Here is a 19,369-nt window from a genome sequence, read left to right as displayed (position 1 = left end):
ACAGATCCCCACCCTGACCAGTTCATCGGACAATTAAGCCTGAATTGAAACAGGTATAAATCCATGTTTCACTACAGTAGAGGACTATTCTGGCTGGAGTTGGGAGTTTAGGGCATGAAATCGATTCCTTGGCAAGTGTTCTCTGACCAACTAGACATATTCTGAGGTAAGAGTGGTATGGATTATAGGGATAGTCAACTCCAGAAGGCTTAGGTTGCAGAAACATAGGCTTTTGCAATTCCTGTCTGGACCTCATGGACCTATAGCTAGCTCTGGAAATCAGAAGTTAGAAACATGGCTGTCTGGACACTTCCTTCCTTCCTTCTGGGTTTTCCTCTTCCATGCTAACCTGTGCTAGCCTGTACCATGGTGGGGGCAGATCTGTTTTGTGATCTGCAGAATCATTCTGGGTAGGGGATAAAAGCCAAGCAGTGAGTGCTTTAAAAATTGGAGAGAAGCAGTTGGGCCAGGCGCTCAAGAGGCAGAGGCTCTGATTCCCGTATGTCCTTGACCAAGGGCCACAGCTTTGTGAGAACTCTCAAGATCAACTATGTAAAAGCTGTACTTCCTTACCTCTTAGGGTTTGGGAGAAAACTGCATTCCTGTTGGAAAGCATCCAGTCAACGTCGCAGCTCATGTTGGGTATTTATACAGTCCTAACCCCTAACCTCAGATGCCAATAAGCTGGGCCAGCCATCCTGCCTGACTAGAAGCAGTACATTGGAGGGATTGATTTATTTCAGAGGTCACATTTGCCCAAGGCCCTTCCCCTTCACGGAGAAAAGTGACCAACCTCACATGCTCAAGAAAATGCATGTGATGCTGGTGTGTTCCAAGCAACCCAAGGAATCTTGTAAAATGTATGATCCCCTCACAGCTGCAGGAGCATGAAAGGGAAGGAGGAAGTGGGCATGCTGCATCCCCTGTGGTCTGTGGGGCTGTGCTTATTCCTAGTCTAAAGCCACTTGTATAAAGGTGGACTCTGGGAGATTCTGGGCATTATGAAGAAAGCCAACCTTCTTTCCTCTTTCCTCTTTCCTCTTTCCTCTTTCCTCTCCTCCCTCCCTCCCTCCCTCCCTCCCTCCCTCCCTCCCTCCCTCCCTCCCTCCCTCCCTCCCTCCCTCCCTCCCCCTCCCTCCCTCCCTCCCTCCCTCCCTCTCTCCCTCCCTCCCTCCCTCCTCCCTCTCTCCCTCCCTCCTTCCTTTCCTTCCTCCTTTCTTTCTTCTTTATCCTCCCACCCTCCCTCCTTTCTCCTCCCTCCCTCCCTCCCTCCTTCCCTCCCTCTCTCCCTCCCTCCCTCCCTCCTTCCTCATCTTTCCCCTCCCTTCCTCCCTCCATCCCTCCCTTCCTCCCTCCCTTTTCTTATTCTTCCTTTCCATACTCTTCCTCCTTTTCTTCTCTATATCCTTCTCTTTCTTTTAATAACACACCTTCTGCATACTCTCTTTAACCTTCTTACCCAGAAGCGTGCCCTCAGAAGATTAAGAGTTGGTCTAAAAGCCAGAAAGCTTGAGAGGCACATGGGTCTGTTTTGGGCCTTGTGCCAGCAGGGCAGCTGAAAGCTGAGAACACAAAGCCACAGTCCCAGAGACGCAACAAGGGTTCAGGAGGGGGTCACAGAATACCCAGGAGTCCCAGAGACCAGGAACAGAGAGGCCGTGACAGCCATGGGGAGGCTTAAGTCCACGAGAAGAGGTGAATGGGTCAGGACCCCATTCCCCCATCTCTTAGCCAGACACCATCGGTTCTCAACTGTTCCTCTCAGAGGAAACTCCACTGAGAATCTGTTTCTGTATATCCCTAAGGCCTTTGGCCTTAGCAGTTGGTGCTGGCCAACCCTGGCTGTGAACAGTGAGGACTCTGCCATCCTGGGAAAGGAGCATGAGGAGTGGGTGTACCTTTGATTCATGGCTCAGCCTTTCCTCCCACTCAGGGGGACCCAAGTCATACGTTCTCCTTGTGCTCACACACATGCAGCAACTCTGCGTACCTACAAGTGTGTGCATATTTATTTTCACCCAATCCCATGTTCTTGGTTCTACACAGCCCTTAGGGACAGCCCGTGGCCCATGTGGTCCCATGCTCCCCTCCACAAGCATGTACCATGCACTGACTCCTCTAGGGAGCCTTATTGCCTGGGCTTGGAGGTATTCACAGACCTGACCTTGGCACTGACCGACTGGGCCTTCTGGTGACACGTCCATAAAATCTCATAAATTGTCTCTATGTGACGTCGCATGCACATTTTTATTTTCCTCAATAAATACACACATTCTTATTTCCTAACAGCTCCAGCACTGGCTGAGTGCCCAGCTAAGGGGTCCCTTTACTCGGATTCTGACCCAGATGCTTCATCCACAGGAATGGGCACCACACTGTAGGTTGTTTGAAGCCCACAACATTTTGAGGCAGATGTGTCTAGGACTTCCTGGGTCCAGTCAGTTCTGAGGTCTGGGTGTAACCTGTATATCGGGTTCTGTGGGAACCCCATGTCCTTTTGTCACAGGCTTTCTTAGGCTTAAGCTGGCTTCGGTTGGGGTTTGATACGGGCCAAACAAAGTCTTTAACAAAAGCATAGCAGATGTGCATTGAGTTTAAGGAAGAGAACACAAGTTACCGGCAAAGCGTTACTTGTGTGGGAAAGGACTTGCTGTTCTCACTAGCTCTTGTCCCATGGCTGTCCTCACTTAGTGGTAGGGAGCAGTGAAGAGGATTGTGCAGTGACTTTGGAGAGTATGTTGATTGATGTGATTGTGACAAATGTCACTTTCCCTGTGTCCCAGGTCACTCAATAAGAACATGTATTCTTCTATGTGTTTCTACTATAGCCTGACTTCTTATATGTCTCCTCTCTAAATTATAAATCTTAAGATAAATGACCCTTTGATACATATTTATTTGTTGAATTTGTCCTTCTGCATTTCCAGACTTTTGCAAAACAGTGGTCCTCTTTGTATCTCCTAGAATGAAGTACCAGGCAAAAAGCCAATGACACTATTGATACCAGGTAGGTCATAATATTGGGTAAAGGAGATGCCTTCTATTTTGATTTGCATTTTAAATTTATATTTTAAAAATTATTTTTAAGTTGTACAAAGGGTTTTCAGTTCAACCTATCTGTTCACGAGGACAATGCATCTTGATCAGTGTGGCCCTTTATTTACATCTTCTGAAGTCATCCCCATCTCTTCCACCAAAAATGCTGGTCCATAAAGGGACTTTTACTGTAGTGGAAGAAATTTCTAGAATCTTTAGCTTTTTTGTTGTCAATCAGGTCTTGTCTTCCTTCTTCTAGCCTTGAACTTCATGTCCTAGAGAACCTGCTCCTTGTCCTAAAGAACCTGCTCTCCCTGAAGGAATGTGGCTTCCTATAGCTCATCTTGGGATCACTTGGGTAGGAGGCTCTTGACCCCAGACTCTGGCTTACTACTGATGCTTGTACTGGGGGTACCAAACTTGAGGATCTTTGGGGTAGAAATGAGTAACAATGTACAGGCAGAGATAGTGATTTTGGTCAGAATTATTTTTCTTAAACTGAAAGAAACCTAATTTAACCCTGTTGAAGCAGGACAGGCAATGTTTTGGCTTAAATAACTGGAAATTCAGGTGTGGCTGGACCCACATGGACTGATACTTTTATTAGGGCATCTCTGCTTTTCTTTTTTTCTGGTCAGCTGCCATTTCTGTATATTTCATCCTAAATGAGGGTTTTCTTTTTGTTGTTGTTGTTTTAACCTCTCACAGTTTTAGGCACAATTAGTTTGACTTTGTAATAGTAAAAGAAACACAAAAACACGAAACAAAACTCCTCAAAAATGAGGGGAACAGATGGACTGGGTATTAAACCATATAGGATGACGGGGAAAGGAGAGGACAGAGATCTTCGGAGAAGATCAAAATGATAGATGGTTCACTGCGTTTGGATGGCCAGAGGATAATTACGTGGGCTTGAGGATGAACAAGGACACATGAGAGGAGCAGCAGTGGTACAGTGACTCTGACTGTGGTGGTGGCCGTGCCGGGGGAAGGAAGTGGTGAGGTGTTGGTGATGGGACAAGTGAAGACAAATGGATCCTCCTTTTTTGCTCCGGAGTCCTGCTTATTCCAAGACCACAATCCAGCTGGATGAAGAGAAACACATGATTTTCTGTGGTCCCTGCCTTTCAGGGCAGAGAGAGCTACACATCTGTCCTAGAAGAAATTCACTGGTATCTGAGTCAGCAAGTTGCTCTGGCTTGGGGAAGTAGATCACGTGGCATCTCGGAAACGTACCTATACACACTAGCAGAAAAACACCAGCCTCTGCCACCAGCATGGCAGGAAGTGTGGTCAGCTCTCTCCCAGCACCGAGGGAGGTGAAGCCAGCATGAGAGGTCACTGGCCTGAACTAATGAAGAGGCTCAGAAACTGCTGATTTAAAGAAGAATAATAAAAACGAACCCTGGGGGACATTTTATTGCACTTAGAAAATGTCCAATTTCATCCCTCACATATACATATATATATATGTGGAGGAACATTTTGATTTTCATAAAAGTCAATGGATTAATAGAAAAAAAGAAAGAAAAAGGAAAACGTTTCCAGCCAAGAATGAAGCCACAGTTGTGTAGATGCTGATGCCTGCGTCGACTCCTCGGGCCTCATGTGAGCATCTGCATTTGGCATGCAGATCCCTTGTTCTGGAGAAACTATTTCAGGAACACTTTGAAATGACTGCCCAGTGATGGCAGCCTCATTTGGGATTTATTATAATATCATTAGGAGGGGTTATATCACTTGGTATAATGTCAGACACATTGTAGCCTGTGGTTTTATGATGTGGACAAATATCACACTCAGGAATAAGAAGGCTCTGAGTAAATCAGTTCCATCTGGGCCTACTGTAAATAGAGTTTTCCTCTCCTGCTGAAGGAGGAAGGCTCCTCCTCCTCCTCCCTCATCCTCATGAACTTCTGTCCTACAGAGTCGTTCTCCCCAACCCCTGGGGAGTGGGGAGGAGCAAGCAAGCAAGAGAGCCAAGAGAAAGGAGGAATACAGAGATAACAGAGAGGGGAGAAAAGAGGAAGGAGCACAGAGAGAAGAAGAAGAGGAGGAGAAAGAGGAGGAGGAGAAGAAAAAGGAGGAGGATGGGGAGGAGGAGGAGAAGGATTGTTTTACAGTGTACCTCCCCTGTTACTGAACTCAAGCTTGGTATCTTCACCTGCATCACCTCCCTCCAATCCCCTCTCTCCCAAGAAGCTGACAGAGAGCTAGGAGAGAGCACAGAGTTCTTTTTATAAGGCAAGGCTGGGACCTGGTGTGGTTAACAATAATATCTTGCTTGAAGTCTATACACTAATAAGTGAGGGGATTGGGTTTTGAGGTTTATCTGAAGTTCTTTCCAAATCCTACGTTCTCTCATGGTACCCTGTCATCCTTCAATGTCTACAAATAAACTATGCACAGGAGGGGCGGCCATAGGAAATGTGAATAGCAGTTGTATTTAGTTAAAAGTGTGGTCATTTTCAAAGCAGATAGGAACATGATATAACTGCCTTAGAAAACAATTTGGCAGTTTCCTATGAAGTTAAACATCTGCTTACCCTATGACAGAGAATGAGTACATGTGTCCACTACAAGAGTCAAACAGGAATGTTCATGAAGCTGTTTTATAATCCTCAAAGTCTGGAGGCAACCCAATTATTCATCCCTTAGGAAAATGGGCAATCAAATTGTGATATATTTATACAAAAGAATACTACACAGCAACAAAAAGTAAATGATACTTGCCAGAGCCTGAATGAATTTGAAAAATGCCATGTTGAGTTCAATAAGGCAAATAAAAGATCATAATATTTGATTCCAGTTATATGAATTTCAAGAAAAGCATTTTTTTAAAGCAAAAGGTGTCACTACGTTTACTTTCAGCATAGGAGGAAGATTTTTGCTACTAAAGAACTGGAAAAAGACTGCCAGCATTATAGACTTGGATAATCATCATGTTTAGGTAAAATTTCATCATGTGTATTTAAGATGGTACTCTTGTTTGTTTGTTTATTTGTTTGTACCAGTCCTGGGGCCTGAGCTCTGTTCCTGAGCTTTTGTGCTCAAGGCTAGTGCTTTACTACTTGAGCCACAGATCCATTTCTGGATACTTTTTTGCTAATTAATTGGGGATAAGAATTTCACAGACTTTCCTGCCTGGGCTGGCTTCAAACTGAGATCCTCAAATCCCAGACTCCTGTAGCTAGGATTACAAGTATTGAGCCACTGGTACACAGCTAAAATGGTATTCCTGGTAGATTAAACTCCAATCACAATGCAGACCATCATGGTATATTAGTGCAGTCCCACTTTTTGGCGATTGTGTGTGAATATCCAATGGGAAGACAATGAATAGGTCAGGGCTTTATCTCTGTATTCCTCCTTTCTCTTGGCTCTCTTGCTTGCTTCTTGGCTCTCTTGCTTGCTTCAAACCTGTTACCCCAAGTATGTTTGTTTTGCTTCAAATTGTCTACTTCATTAGGCTGGTTGCTCTACTGATGAGCCACACAAACAGGCTGTTTTGTTCATTTCAATTCCACCAGTACAAAAGGCAGCATAGGAATGTGCATAGATACACATTTGCTACAATGCCAAGTGCTGGATATTCTGAGAGAATAGATGAATGAATGTTTGACGGATTTAATTCTAGTCCTTCTTAATATAGACAATGAAGCATCACCCTTGTCCCCTGATAAGTGGTACAATGCATCTCCTATGTGCTCTCTATCCATTTACTTCTTTTCACTCTTCTCCTTCTATGGTTGCTATCACTCATGCATTTGCATTTCACAGAACATAATAGGTCAGGGGAATTTTAGGTGAATAGAAAGAAGAAGAAAAGGAAAAGCCAACCACTTTCATTTTGATGTAAGAATACCAGGAAGTCATTTGCCTGACTTTTATTTTCTTATTTTCAGAAGGGATTTGTAGGCCAGTCCATAAATTGGCATGACACCATGTTTAATTCTGCCCCCCATCCCCCGCAGCCAGTTAAAATGAGCATGTTAATTGGTTTTTTAACAGACATGTATCAAAGCAGTATGAACAATGCCAGCATGTTAAAACGGATGCACAGTATCAAGGAAGACCACCGGATTTCATGACGATCGTCTGTGGGGGGTGACTTCTATGATGATGTTTTATATTTATGTTATTCATGTTCATGGCTTCAAGGAAGCCTAGGAGAGAGAAGTTCTGAGTAGTTTAGATAGTTCATCTACACTCTATACTTCTATGGAATAGTTGCTAGGGTCCATTTGAGTGGTCCTGGGTTATTTCCAGAGATTCTACCACTTGAATTTCCAAGAACTTTCTCTACCCTTTGGCATGACCTCCAAAAGCTGGATTTGTCCTTTTTTTTGCTCTTTTGTATGAAGGAGAATGAATGACTAATGTCTAGTTAATAGTGTAATCCCATTTTTTGGCGATGGTTGTGTGAATATCCAATGGGAAGTCAATGAGTTGGTCAGGGTAAGTAGGAGTCCTAATTTGATGGTGGAAAGGCAGACAAGTCTTAAGATATGCTCAGTGTCCTAGTGTGTCTCCCCAATCTGCAGTTGAGAAAACAAAAACAAAGTCAGAGCACAGCTGATATTATTGCTGTTACAGGGGAAGTTTTCTGGGCTGACACAAGACAGGAGCAGAAGAGCCAATGAATTACTCATAGATGCTCATAGATATCTGAACCAGCACTCACACACTCCCTCTTCACTGCCGGAAGATGTGTAATTCTTAAAATCCTTCTATATACCCAAGTCTGTGAAACATGAGGAGTAAGACTGCTTTCTACCATTTAAAACCCACAGACTTCAATTTCACCCTGTTCCTTATAAAAGAGTTGTTTTCTCGGCTACGTCATGACACTTAAAATTGTAACCTGCTGAGTTGTGTACTATGTCTATAAATGTTTTTAGCATTTTCTTTTGCAGTCTTGCTGACTCAGTAAATTGCACAAATATTTATCCAGCACCTACTGTGTGCCAGGCATAGTTCTAAGTGATATAAACAAAGAAGCTAGTCAAGTAGAGACAGTTTCTGTAATGCAGGACTTAGAGTCTAGAGAGGAGATAAGCAACAAAGAAATATACAATGCTAGGTAATGAAAGTACCTTTAATGGGGAATAAATCAGGGTTAGGGGGTAGAGATGATGATATAGGAGACATAACTGTAGATAAGAAACGAGCTAGGAGATTTTGGAACAGAGACCTAAGTTGGTTGAGGGAGAAGCCCACGTGTCTCCCTGAAGAATTAACTGCATGCTGAAATATTAGTAAACTCTACAAAGAAAAGTGGCAGATATGAGAAAAGCTATAAAGGAGTTGAAATCTCCAGTGTCTGGCTATCAAGATCGATGTTAGTCCTTGCTAAGACTTGGGAATCCTCAGAGGCTTCTATTTCTGTGGTCATTGGGCTTAGAGTTCCATTTCTAAAAATGTGATTTCTAATCTGTATCATATAAAGTCACACATGGTGAGTTTCATCTTTGATAAAGCTCTGTTATACATATATACACCGAAATAGTAACCCATTTCCCCCAATCATCCACAGTGTGGTAGACTTTAGTGATGTTTTGGTGGTGAAGGTACAAGATGGCATTTATAGGACAGCCCATGTTAAATAACTTTGTACAGAATGTCCTAGGATCCCAGGATGTGAAGAAGCCTCAGTGTTCTGTTCTCTAGCAACACAACGTCCATCTTGAGGGCCCTTTTATTCCTTTTCCCCTTCTTTCCCCTCCATTTTCTTTCATGCTTTTACAATCTCAAACTTTCTCCAGTTTGTACAGGACTATTTGTCTCTCCTCAGCTCCAACTTCATTTGTGTGTGTGTATGTGTGTGCGTGCACACACGCATGCACAAATGTGTGTATTGCTGGTGATTCAAACCCTAGCACCTCACACATGCTAGGCAGACATTCCACTATTGATTTATTTTTTTATCAGTCTTGATGTATCCTAAATTACTGATACCTTCAGCAGAGCACAGGCCTTTTGTTCTTTCCAAGACAATAGTCAACCAAGAGAGAAACTACAAAGAATGAAGTTCCAGAGATACAGATCATCTCTATGGATATAGATAAAGCTCTGTAGGTATAGATCTTGCATGGATTCTGGAACACTCTGTACTGATGAGGTAGCTGGTGGTCAAATCCAAGGTGAAATCCTGAGAGGGAAAAGAATGAGTGTTCTAGGTAAGAACCAGGCAAAGGAAGAGACAGATGCTACTTAAAGTAATGGGAAAGTGCAAGTTGGACCTTAGACTAGAGAGGTCCTCACTTTGGGCTTTGCTATTTCAAGCTCAAGTATTCAGGCTGTGCTTGAGATCTGTGTTTCACTTGAAAAGATAGCTTCTTGACTGTGTGAATTAATAGGCTGCTGAGGTTTCTGTGAGAAGGGGCCATGGATAGCCAGAGAGCCATATATAGTAGCAGCCAGGTTTCAATGCCATCATGTGCCAATGTTTTGTCATTGTTCTTTGGAATGTTCCATGAAGGCACAAGTCCTAGGAAGACAATGAATTGCAGCACCAACATTCTACTAGACATGTGACCTAAAGACATACTTCAAGCCAAATATTGGTGGCGCATGCCTGTAATACTAGTTATTCAGGAGGCTGAGATCTGGGGATCATGGCTCAAAGCCAGCCCAGGAAGACAAATCTATGGGGCTCCATGTCCAAATAAGCAGCAAAAATCTGGAAGTGGAGTGTGGCTCAAGTGGTAGAGTGCCAGCTTTGAATGGAAAAAGCCAAGCAAAAGTGTAAGGCCTTGAATTCAAGGTCCAGTACTGGCACACAAACAATAAAATAAATACATACTTCAGGTGACAAATACCTGAGGACTGCTTATGGAATTAAAGTTTGCAATGACAGATCACTAGCAACACCTCAAAGTACACAATTGGGAACTGGGTAAGCTTAGAGAGCAATTCATTTACTGTTGCCTGTCATTGCAGCCATTGATAAAAATGTAGACACTAGCCAGGCATTGGTGGCTCAGGCCTTTAATCTGAGTTCTAAGGCTCATGGTTTGAAGCCAGTATGGGTAAGAAAGTCTATGAGACTCTTATCTTTTTTTTTTTTTTTGAAGGCCACAAAATGTCTTCATTTTATTTGGTCAAGGACTCCATACCCAAGAATTTTTTGTTCAGTTAGAGGCAGCACTGTTAACAGAAGCCATCTAGACAATTTATACATCATATAATAGTTGCACGACTTACAGATCTTTGAAGCACATTTATAAGAAATTCTAGAAAAAATGTCTTTGAAATAGCCTTGTTAAATTTATTATTAACATTATCTGCTTTAAAAACATCCAGAGCGGGCTGGGGATATGGCCTAGTGGCAAGAGTGCCTGCCTCATATACATGAGGCCCTGGGTTCAATTCCCCAGCACCACATATACAGAAAATGGCCAGAAGTGGCGCTGTGGCTCAAGTGGCAGAGTGCTAGCCTTGAGCAAAAAGAAGCCAGGGACAGTGCTCAGGCCCTGAGTCCAAGCCCCAGGACTGGCCAAACAAACAAACAAACAAAAAAACATCCAGAGTAAGTGACTTAAAGGCTCCATTGGAGACTCTTATCTTGAATTAATCACGAAAAAGCTGAAAGTGGAACTGTGGCTCAAGTAGTAGAGTGCTAGCCTTAAGCACAAAAGCTCAGGGACAGTGCCTAGGCTCTGAGTTCAGGCCCCCCAGGGCTGGCACACACACACACACACACACACACACACACACACACACGAACACAAATGAAGACACTGCTCATGGGCTGACAGGGAAGAAGATCCAAGGTAAAGCTATCCAGTGGAAAAGACAGAGGGCAGCAAAGTGTATGTAGTAGGCTTTGTTCACTCTGTCTTAAAAACTGTGTTTTCCTGCAGAAGGAGTTGTATGTCTTAGCTAGACAAGCTATGTCTCACCTGTGTGGGATGGTCCTTCCTGACCTGGGCATCCTGATACCCTAGAAATGCGCTACATAATAGGTAGGCTGGTCTCCATCTCCTCTGAGGCCCTCCAGTAATGATGCTACCACTTAACCTCTCCTTTGCTGAGCAGTACTCATTCTCCAAAATAGCTGTCTTATATCCAGCCTTTCTGGCTCCTGTCTAACTATAGTATGTGTTCTGTACAACTCTGAGTGGGCCTCACTTATGTTGATAAGCCCAGTCCCCTTGCCTGGCTGTGTAGGTGCTCAACAGTATCGTCTCCCAAAGTTTTAGGAGCTCCATTGCTAATGACTACCCACCCTTTTGAAAGGGACTTGCTGGTGGCACATGCTCAGCTGACCAGGGCACTATCCTAATAACTGTTTTATAGATTTTCCATTGCTACATCTTGGAGTTTTCCTGAAGTGCTGCACAGTTTAGAGACAGCACTGTTTTATGTATTTTAAGAGTTGCTCCTCTTTTGTGTCTCTACCTTAATGTGATTATGATTATTTTTTAAACTACAGAAAGAAAGTTCCAGAAAAACCAAATGGATAAATATTAATAAAGAGACAAGTAAATTGAGTTTCTGGACTTGTAAGGCTACGAGAGGGGAGCTGGTTTGTCTATGGCTCTTTGGTGAGCCATCTTTTGCTGCCCAAGTAAATGTCTACTTAGTAGTGAAGATATAAATGGAAGTTATGTTTTCAGCAACTTCTTGGGTCTTCTGCCCACCCCACTTAAGGGTATTGATTTTAATTCTCCTCACTCAGCCTGAGATGGCACTGGAAGGATATGGCTCTGTGAGTCTGGCAGTAGGCTACTGGGTGTGGCATTGCCTAAGCGAATGTGAGCCTCTGCATGTTGGGGCTGGGTTACTCCAGGAGCCCAGGGCCACTCTGGGACCCACTGATGATGTAAAAGCTCCAAGACACCATAAAAACTTGGCCTGGTTTATACATGGGAGGAGGAAAGGTCTACATGCATTACACAGCCCTCCTCATGCCATTTACTTTAATGAGATGCAAAATTGTGCCAGTTTCAAAATTATGATGTATATCAGAGCTTAATTATAGGTATGGGATGGCATGTTTGATTGAGTCCTTGAAAACGGAACAGAGATTTTTGTTTTACTTGTCTGCTACTTTCTTCTACATCTTTCTTTCTCCTGAGTATCTTTCCTACAAATAACTTTCTAGAGATCATGGCTTATGACACTGGTGGAGAGTCAACCCATACTCTAAGCCAGTATCTTCTGGCTTGCAAAATAACCAGGGAACATTGGAATCCCATAACTAGAGAGCTAAAGAGACTGCCTAAATAACAGTAAACACGATTAAGAATATAGTAGCATTTGATAACTCATGCAAAACAGGCCTGGCTTCAATTTATAGGGGTAGTCTCATTTGCTAAATTGTACACACACACACACACACACACACACACACACACACACACACCACAAATCTAATAATTCTGTGGTTAAAGACATTCAGAAAACACTAGAAAAGCAAGTTTTGAGTTATTGCTGCATTTGTTACTAATTATGGGCAAAACTTAGATCTGCATGTGCTGATGAAACTGCCAGGCCATTGGTGGGCGTCACTTTCTGATGCCTGTTGCACTTGACAGGGGAGAGTGAGAGGCAGAGCTACATGCCAGCCCATGCTATGTCTGTCATATGAGTAACTTTGAGAGGGGTCTGATGTTTTGGAAATTTCTCTGAGAGGTAGCTTGTGAGAGTAGGGAAGCAAAGAAAGGAGAAGAAAACTTGGACCAACTACCATGCCCTTGGCCTTGTGCTAGGTATTAGTCAACAGGCAGAGGTGATTCCAGACCAGCTGATCTGAGAGACACTTTTCCCATTCAGAACTACCAGATGGCTTCAGCAAAAGTCGCTGGAACCTGTCCAGTGGTAGTAAGCATCTGCTTTCTGTTAGAAATAACTGGGTCTAGGGAGCAAGATGGCCCCATCTTATAAAATGTCACCTGCTCAAGAACCTAGTGATTTTCCATCCACTTCTTCATTTGTTCCTCCACTAGTAAATCACTAGTATCTGCTGAGGGTCTGTGAATACACAGTGAATGGGCCCTGTTGTTCCCTGGAATCATGAAGCACAGTTGGGGAAGGCTCACAAGAAAATATATGACATCTAGATTGGATCCTATCCTGGCAGAGGCCTCACAGAGGCAGGCAGAGTAAATGCTGCCTAGGGTAAAGATAATATTGCAAAGGATGGTTAAAGTATCAAGAGAAAGTCACCTGGTGAATATATTAAGAGAGGGGGGGGGAGAGGGGGGTCACACAGATAGAAAGAGACAAAGAAAGAGACTATTGATTATTTCTGGTCCAGAGATTTGTGTGATGAAAGTCAAGGAAACTTGAATGAACTGAGGATTTTGAGGGATCTACAGATTTCTAACGAAGCATCTAGATCATTCTATGGAATTTAATTCAATCTAGTAAATGCCTATTTGAACCAGATCCAGGGTTCTGTCCAAGGGTTTGTGTCCTTCATGATGGTGGGAGTAAAATGGAGAATAATGTGCCAGGCTTGGGTTTTGTCCAGGTGGAGTTTCAAGTCTAGGAAAGGTAAGGCATGTGGACACCTGTCTAAGGCATGCCAGAGTCAATACAATCAAGAGGCACAAGGAAATATTGTTAGATATACAGGAGAGAGCACATCTTGGGCCAGTGGTTCCAGAAATCTTACTGCAGAAAGTTGAGTTAGAATTTGGTTATTCCAAGCTGTAAGAGAGATGGTATTCTCACAGGCAAAGGAGAATGCATGGACAAAAGTGTGAGTAGCAAATATTAATTGGCCCTCCAAAACATTCATCTCCAAACTAGGTTATGCATCAGAACTCAGAAGGCAGGGGTTAAATTGAAATACCCGTTCTCAACCTGGAAATCCAGGGTTCAGGTTGGAGTACACACAGCAAAGGAACTCCTCAGAGGATTCTGGGGTCCAGAACATGGGTGGGATTTTGTCTGAGGGAAGCAAGGACAGGCTTTGGACATGCACAGACGTGGGCTTGAATCATGAGATTGCCTCCTTACTATTTTGTCACTTCTGGAAATATGCTTATTGGCTCCCAGCCTCAATTACCCATTCTAAAAGGTGACAATAACAATCCAGAAGGGGAATTTGAGAATAAATGAGACAGTACTTGTCATATTGCTAACATAATTTCTGGCCGAAGAAGGTGGGAGGTAGGGGCTCAGTCTGAGGTCTTTTCCTGTCCTTGGTCCAGGAAGTCAAACGCTCAAGAGGCACAATTTCTGGTCTCAAGAAAGCAGTGTTACCAGGCAATGAGGGAATTTGCTATTCTGGAATGAATTAGCAGTCACAAGGAAGACTCTTGTACTTTAATCTCTCACCTTGTCATAGTGCACAGAATTCTTCAATGTGGTCCTTTAAACTTAGGCTCTGAAAAGCTTTTTGCCCAGTGAATATTACAGATGTTATAGAGAATGTCCATCATTTTGATAAGCATCATTTTATATGATCATATACACATAGCTATTGAGCTATTGTGGAGCTATATTCTTAGAATATCCTAAGACATATCCTCGGCATATTCTAAGAATATGTCTAATAATATCATAGATATATTCTAGTTATTACAAATGAGGGAAACCATGCAGCCTATTTCTTTGGGTCTGACTTACTTTGCTTAATATAATTTTTTTCCCCAGGTCTTTCCATTTGCCTTACAAATTGGGCAATGCCATTCTTTCTGATGGAAGCACAGAATTCCATTGTGTATATATGCTACATTTTCTTGATTCATACACCATGGGGCACCTGGGTTGATTCCATATCTTAGCTATAGTAAATAATACTGCAATGAACATGGTTGTGCTGGTGGCTATAGTGCAGGCTGGTTTGTGGTCATTTGGGTACATACCCAGGAGTTGGATTGCTGGGTCTTAGGGAATCTCTATGTTTAGTCTTTTGAGTAATCTCTCTACTGCTTTCCAGAATGGAAACAAGAGGCTGTTGTTTTTTCTATTGGATGGTTTTCAGTTATTTCTTCCCCACCCCCCCCCTTGGGTTATCCCCGGATGTCACTGTTTTGATTTCTGTACCCTTTGTCTTGTATATAAGCTCATCGGATTTGGGGAAGGGAAGGAGAATCAGAAACGATGAGACAAAAGGTGAACCAATTCAACAGTGATACTAGACACTATGTTGGAAATGAACTTTACCACTTGGGCAGTCTGGGATATGGAGGGGGTAACATTGTTCAAAAAGAAAGATACTCATTCCCTGACTTATGTAACTATAATCCCTCTGTACATCACCACTGCAATAAAAATTAAATAAAAAAGAAGAATGTCTATCAGTTAAGCCCTTACTAGTTCACATCTTTGTAAGAATTAGTGAAGTACTGGCTAACTGCTAACCTGACAGAAGAGTGTCAGCTCTTTGAGTGTCAGCTCTCTGATGGTCCACTCTATTTAGAAATTCTGCCTTAGGAAGCTTGAGGAGTGGGGCTACCATTTCTGATTATGCCTTGAACAACTCTAGGGCAAGTCATCTCTATAGTCTGCAATGCAAATTGCACCTTCTAAGATTGCACAGTGCCAGACTTGCACAACTGTCTGTGGTAGCTCCACCTAAAGTTTCCATGGAGTTGCTTACAGGCCACCACTTGCCTCCAGAAAAGTCCTATGCTATAGAGGAGGCCCTGGGGTTGGGGTGGAGGGGGTTTGAGAGTTTTCTTTAAAAATTAAAAAAAAAGTTGTAAGCCAGGGCCCTATTCAGCTTGCCCATTTTGCAGCTGAGGAACTACAGTTGCACTGTGAAAATGTGGCGGAGCTGGTACTGTGCTTGGGTTGCTTTGGTTCAGGTAGACCAGGCAGGGAGTGCCCCTTTTAGCAGTAGACCAGGGTATGAAAATGAGAGGTACAGGGGGCCTCTGGACAGGTCAATCCCTCCAAAAGAACACGCTTGAAGAAATCAGGTCCTTGCTGTAGACAGAGAACAAGGCCACCTGCACAGACCACCTGTGCCTTTCTCTAAGGGGGGAGTAACAAAGGCACTTTAGGATTGCCTGGTGTTCAGTACTGGGTACCACCCATAGATGCCTGCTCAGTCCAGAGCCCAGACCTGGGAGACGAGTTTGTTCTCCAAGGCCATGGGGAGGCTTCAAAGCCTCCACTTCCCTTTTTCACTGCTGAGTTATTGGAAATGAAGAGAGCGGAGCCCTCAGAGCTGGGAAAGCAGATGAAGTCGCCCTTGAGGGAAAGGAAAGTGAGGGAGGGAATGGGTGGGTGGCACAGGCAGCCCCTCCCTTGCCTCCTTCTGGAGCTTCTTGCTGGGGCACCTCTTAGAGCCTCAGGGGGAGCCCTGTCTCTTCTCAGGCAGAGCCTGGGTGGGGACTGTGGTTGGCTTGCCAGACTTGGGCACCCCCAGGCCTGCCTGTGGGCCTCCTTCCCTCACCCCAGGGCTCCCGTGGGAAAGCAGAGGCAGGCCGGCCTGCCTGGAGCACTTTTGGGCAGCAGTGACTTCAGTGCTTGTCCCCAAAATAAATGCACCACAGACAAGACAATGTGGTCAAGGACTGAAGAGTTACTGTAAATACCAGCCCATCTGGCCTTCCTATTTCTGTTCCTATGACTCCCCAGGGGTAGGTGCTGGCCAGTCTCTCCAGCCCACTCTCTTCTCCATGTCTTGGCATGCATGTCCCTCATCAGCTGTCCCAAGGACACCTTTTGGGTTTGTTATGTTGGGAGGGCTTCACTCGTCCCCAAATCAGGTTTGGAGAAGGGTCAGATCTCCTAAAGGAAAAGGTGCGAACCTTAGGTATTAGGCACTATACTGGAGATTCATATATTATTTGTTCTAACAACAAAAAGGGATGAAAAGGAATGACATCTCTACAGATTTCCTGTATCTATCTTTACTCCATATCATCTTTTCTATAGTTCTAGGCTGAAGATCCCATTCCCATGCCTACCATAGAGCGAGAAAATCAAGACAAGAACGTAAAGAGTACTTGCTCTAGTACATCCCATCAGTCACCGGTTCTTTTAGCCCCTAGGCCACAGAGGGTAGATGACTTCAATTCATGTACTCCATGGGTAGAGGGAGCAGTGTGCAGGCAGGTTCCAGGTCATGGAATAATGGGTTAGAGGTGTGGACTTGAATACAGATGGAGTATTTACTGCAGTAGATTATCTCCTAGAGGCAGCTGCTCAACACAGCTTTGTGATTTATTTTGTTCCAACTCTTGGCTTTCAACAGCCTCCCATCTTCTATGCTTCACCTTTGTATGTGTCTGTGGAACTTTCTGGTTTAAATGAGTTTATTGTTTCCAAGGAGAAAAAGTCCTTGCCCCTGAGTGGTTGTCTGGGTATGATGTTTCCTGCCTTTCAGTTCTTGTGTACTCCCAACGTGCATCTCTTCCAGAGTCTTTGCTGTCTTGAAGAGGCAAGCTGTATTTGTACACAGACTCCTGCTAGGAATTCTCATCGCTTTCTCAGAGATGGCCCACTATGAGAAAGGCATATAAACCTTCCTGTTCAGCAGATCAGCTGTGGAAAGTGAAACTGTGGAAGACAAGCATTTTTCCTACAACCTTGACCATAGTTTGTAGGGGAGAGAGGCATAGAATTAACAGCACCATTGGCTTTGCAAGGATTATTTTTTAAAATTTATTTATTTATTTTCATTGAGTTTTAAGTAGTTGTACAGAAGGGCTTTAATTCAACGTATCAGTTGGTTAGTCCAATGCTTCTTGACCAAAGTCACACTTTCCATCTATCCAGGTGCAAGAGCTTTTAAAACACCCAACAGACCAGGTTAGAAAAGAACATCTTCATGACATATTATTGTCAAAACCTTAAGAACAGAATACTAAGAGATTCTTAAAGCTTTTAGGAGAAAAGATCAAGTTTTATTAGAGAAGGAGTCTACAGCTCTGAGATTTAAAGTAGGTTAAGACCAAACTGGGATTCTGACCCTCACTCATGCAATTTCCCTTAGATGGGGGCAGTACCCCATGATTGTGGGTGAAGGATTTGAGATCTGCCTGTCTTTGCATTTCTGCTCCCTCTCATAGCAGTGGAAGTCCCCTTACTGGACTTGGATGAGTTGTACCTTCCCTCTTCCATCTGCAGAAGGAGCATAAAAAGAAAATAACCCCAACCTCTTTGAATTGTTCTGAGGATGAGGTGGATGTCTCTGTATCTGGCCCCAGGTGGATCTCAATAGATGTCATCTGTTATTATTGCCATGAAAGATGAGGAACTGCCTGTCATCCTGCAGGGAAGACAAAGTCCAGGCTCCACAGCTAACCAATGAATAGAAGTGGAGATCCATGCTCATCTTCCCTTCCACGGGTTCAGCAAGTCTACACCAACAAGGGAGACTCTGTCCTGTGGGGACAAGTTGTTCAAGGACACAGAGGTAAAGCTCTATGCCATCTTAGTTGGGTCTCTGATATAAGGGATTGATGGCATTCATAGATAGTCTGAGGAGAAAACTGAGCTGTAGGGATCACCGTAAGTCTCTCTTCTTCCTTAAAATTGGGAGGGAGCAAACCTGAGCCCTGCTCTCTACTGACCAGCACCTCTCTCCAACAGCCCTGGAGGGAAGGAAGTGTAGACTCCTAGAGCTTTGGCCTTGAATTATAATGCAGTCCTCTCTGCCTGTCTGGATTTATGGAGGATGTTCTTGCTCAAAGTGAAGACTTCAGGGCTTCCTTTCTTGACACCAGTGAGGCTTATTCTCAGATGTTATTGCTTTACCATGAGACCAGAGAGAGAGAGAGAGAGAGAGAGAGAGAGAGAGAGACAGAGAGACAGAGAGAGACAGAGAGAGACAGAGACAGAGACAGAGACAGAGAGACAGAGACAGAGAGACAGAGACAGAGACAGAGACAGAGAGACAGAGACAGAGACAGAGACAGACAGACAGACAGAGAGAGAGAGAGTAGTAATTCCATTCTTCATCCTGAGGCAAGGCAAACAGCAGGAAGGAAGCAAGGCATCATCCTCTGAGGGATGAATTCATCCTTCTAGTTCCGCACTTGTCCTGCTGAGCAGGCCCCTCCTATATCGCCTTACTCTCTCTACTTGGCTGAAATTGAGCCCAGGGAGGAAGGAGGGAACAGCCCTTTGGGTCTTGTAGTCCCAGGGTGTGTCATACATCTTTTGGGTCTGCTTAATCTTATTCTTTCTCTAATAAACTGCCCCCAGTTATTCCTGTGGAGTGTGTCATTCTGTCCCTACACCAAGACAGTATCATCTGACCCTCACCAGTACAGCCCTACAGTGCCTCTGCCTTCTAGGAAATGAGTGTCCACGTCTCAGACAGGTGTACTGCTGATTTTGAAGAGATTTCTTTCACCTGCAATAAAGGAGATTCAAGTTTTGTTATTGTAAAGTGAGGTGAGTGCATGTAAAACAGCAT

At 43.8% G+C, this 19,369-nt stretch overlaps 1 long non-coding RNA gene across 1 annotated transcript in view; it reads left to right on the top strand.

The window, feature by feature from the left end:
* LOC125353495 overlaps window positions 1–18,331 on the top strand; it is a 29,053-nt gene extending 10,722 nt beyond the window's left edge. The window contains exons 3-5 of the long non-coding RNA XR_007211339.1: window positions 2,290–2,377; window positions 2,928–3,007; window positions 18,224–18,331. This is a non-coding gene — a long non-coding RNA (uncharacterized LOC125353495). The remainder of the gene's footprint in view (window positions 1–2,289; window positions 2,378–2,927; window positions 3,008–18,223) is intronic.
* Window positions 18,332–19,369: the final 1,038 nt, after the last annotated feature.

The sequence above is a fragment of the Perognathus longimembris genome, chromosome 6 (genome assembly GCF_023159225.1).
Source record: "Perognathus longimembris pacificus isolate PPM17 chromosome 6, ASM2315922v1, whole genome shotgun sequence".
In the NCBI taxonomy this organism is placed as follows: Eukaryota; Metazoa; Chordata; class Mammalia; order Rodentia; family Heteromyidae; genus Perognathus; species Perognathus longimembris.
This window is presented reverse-complemented; position numbering and strand designations above follow the sequence as displayed.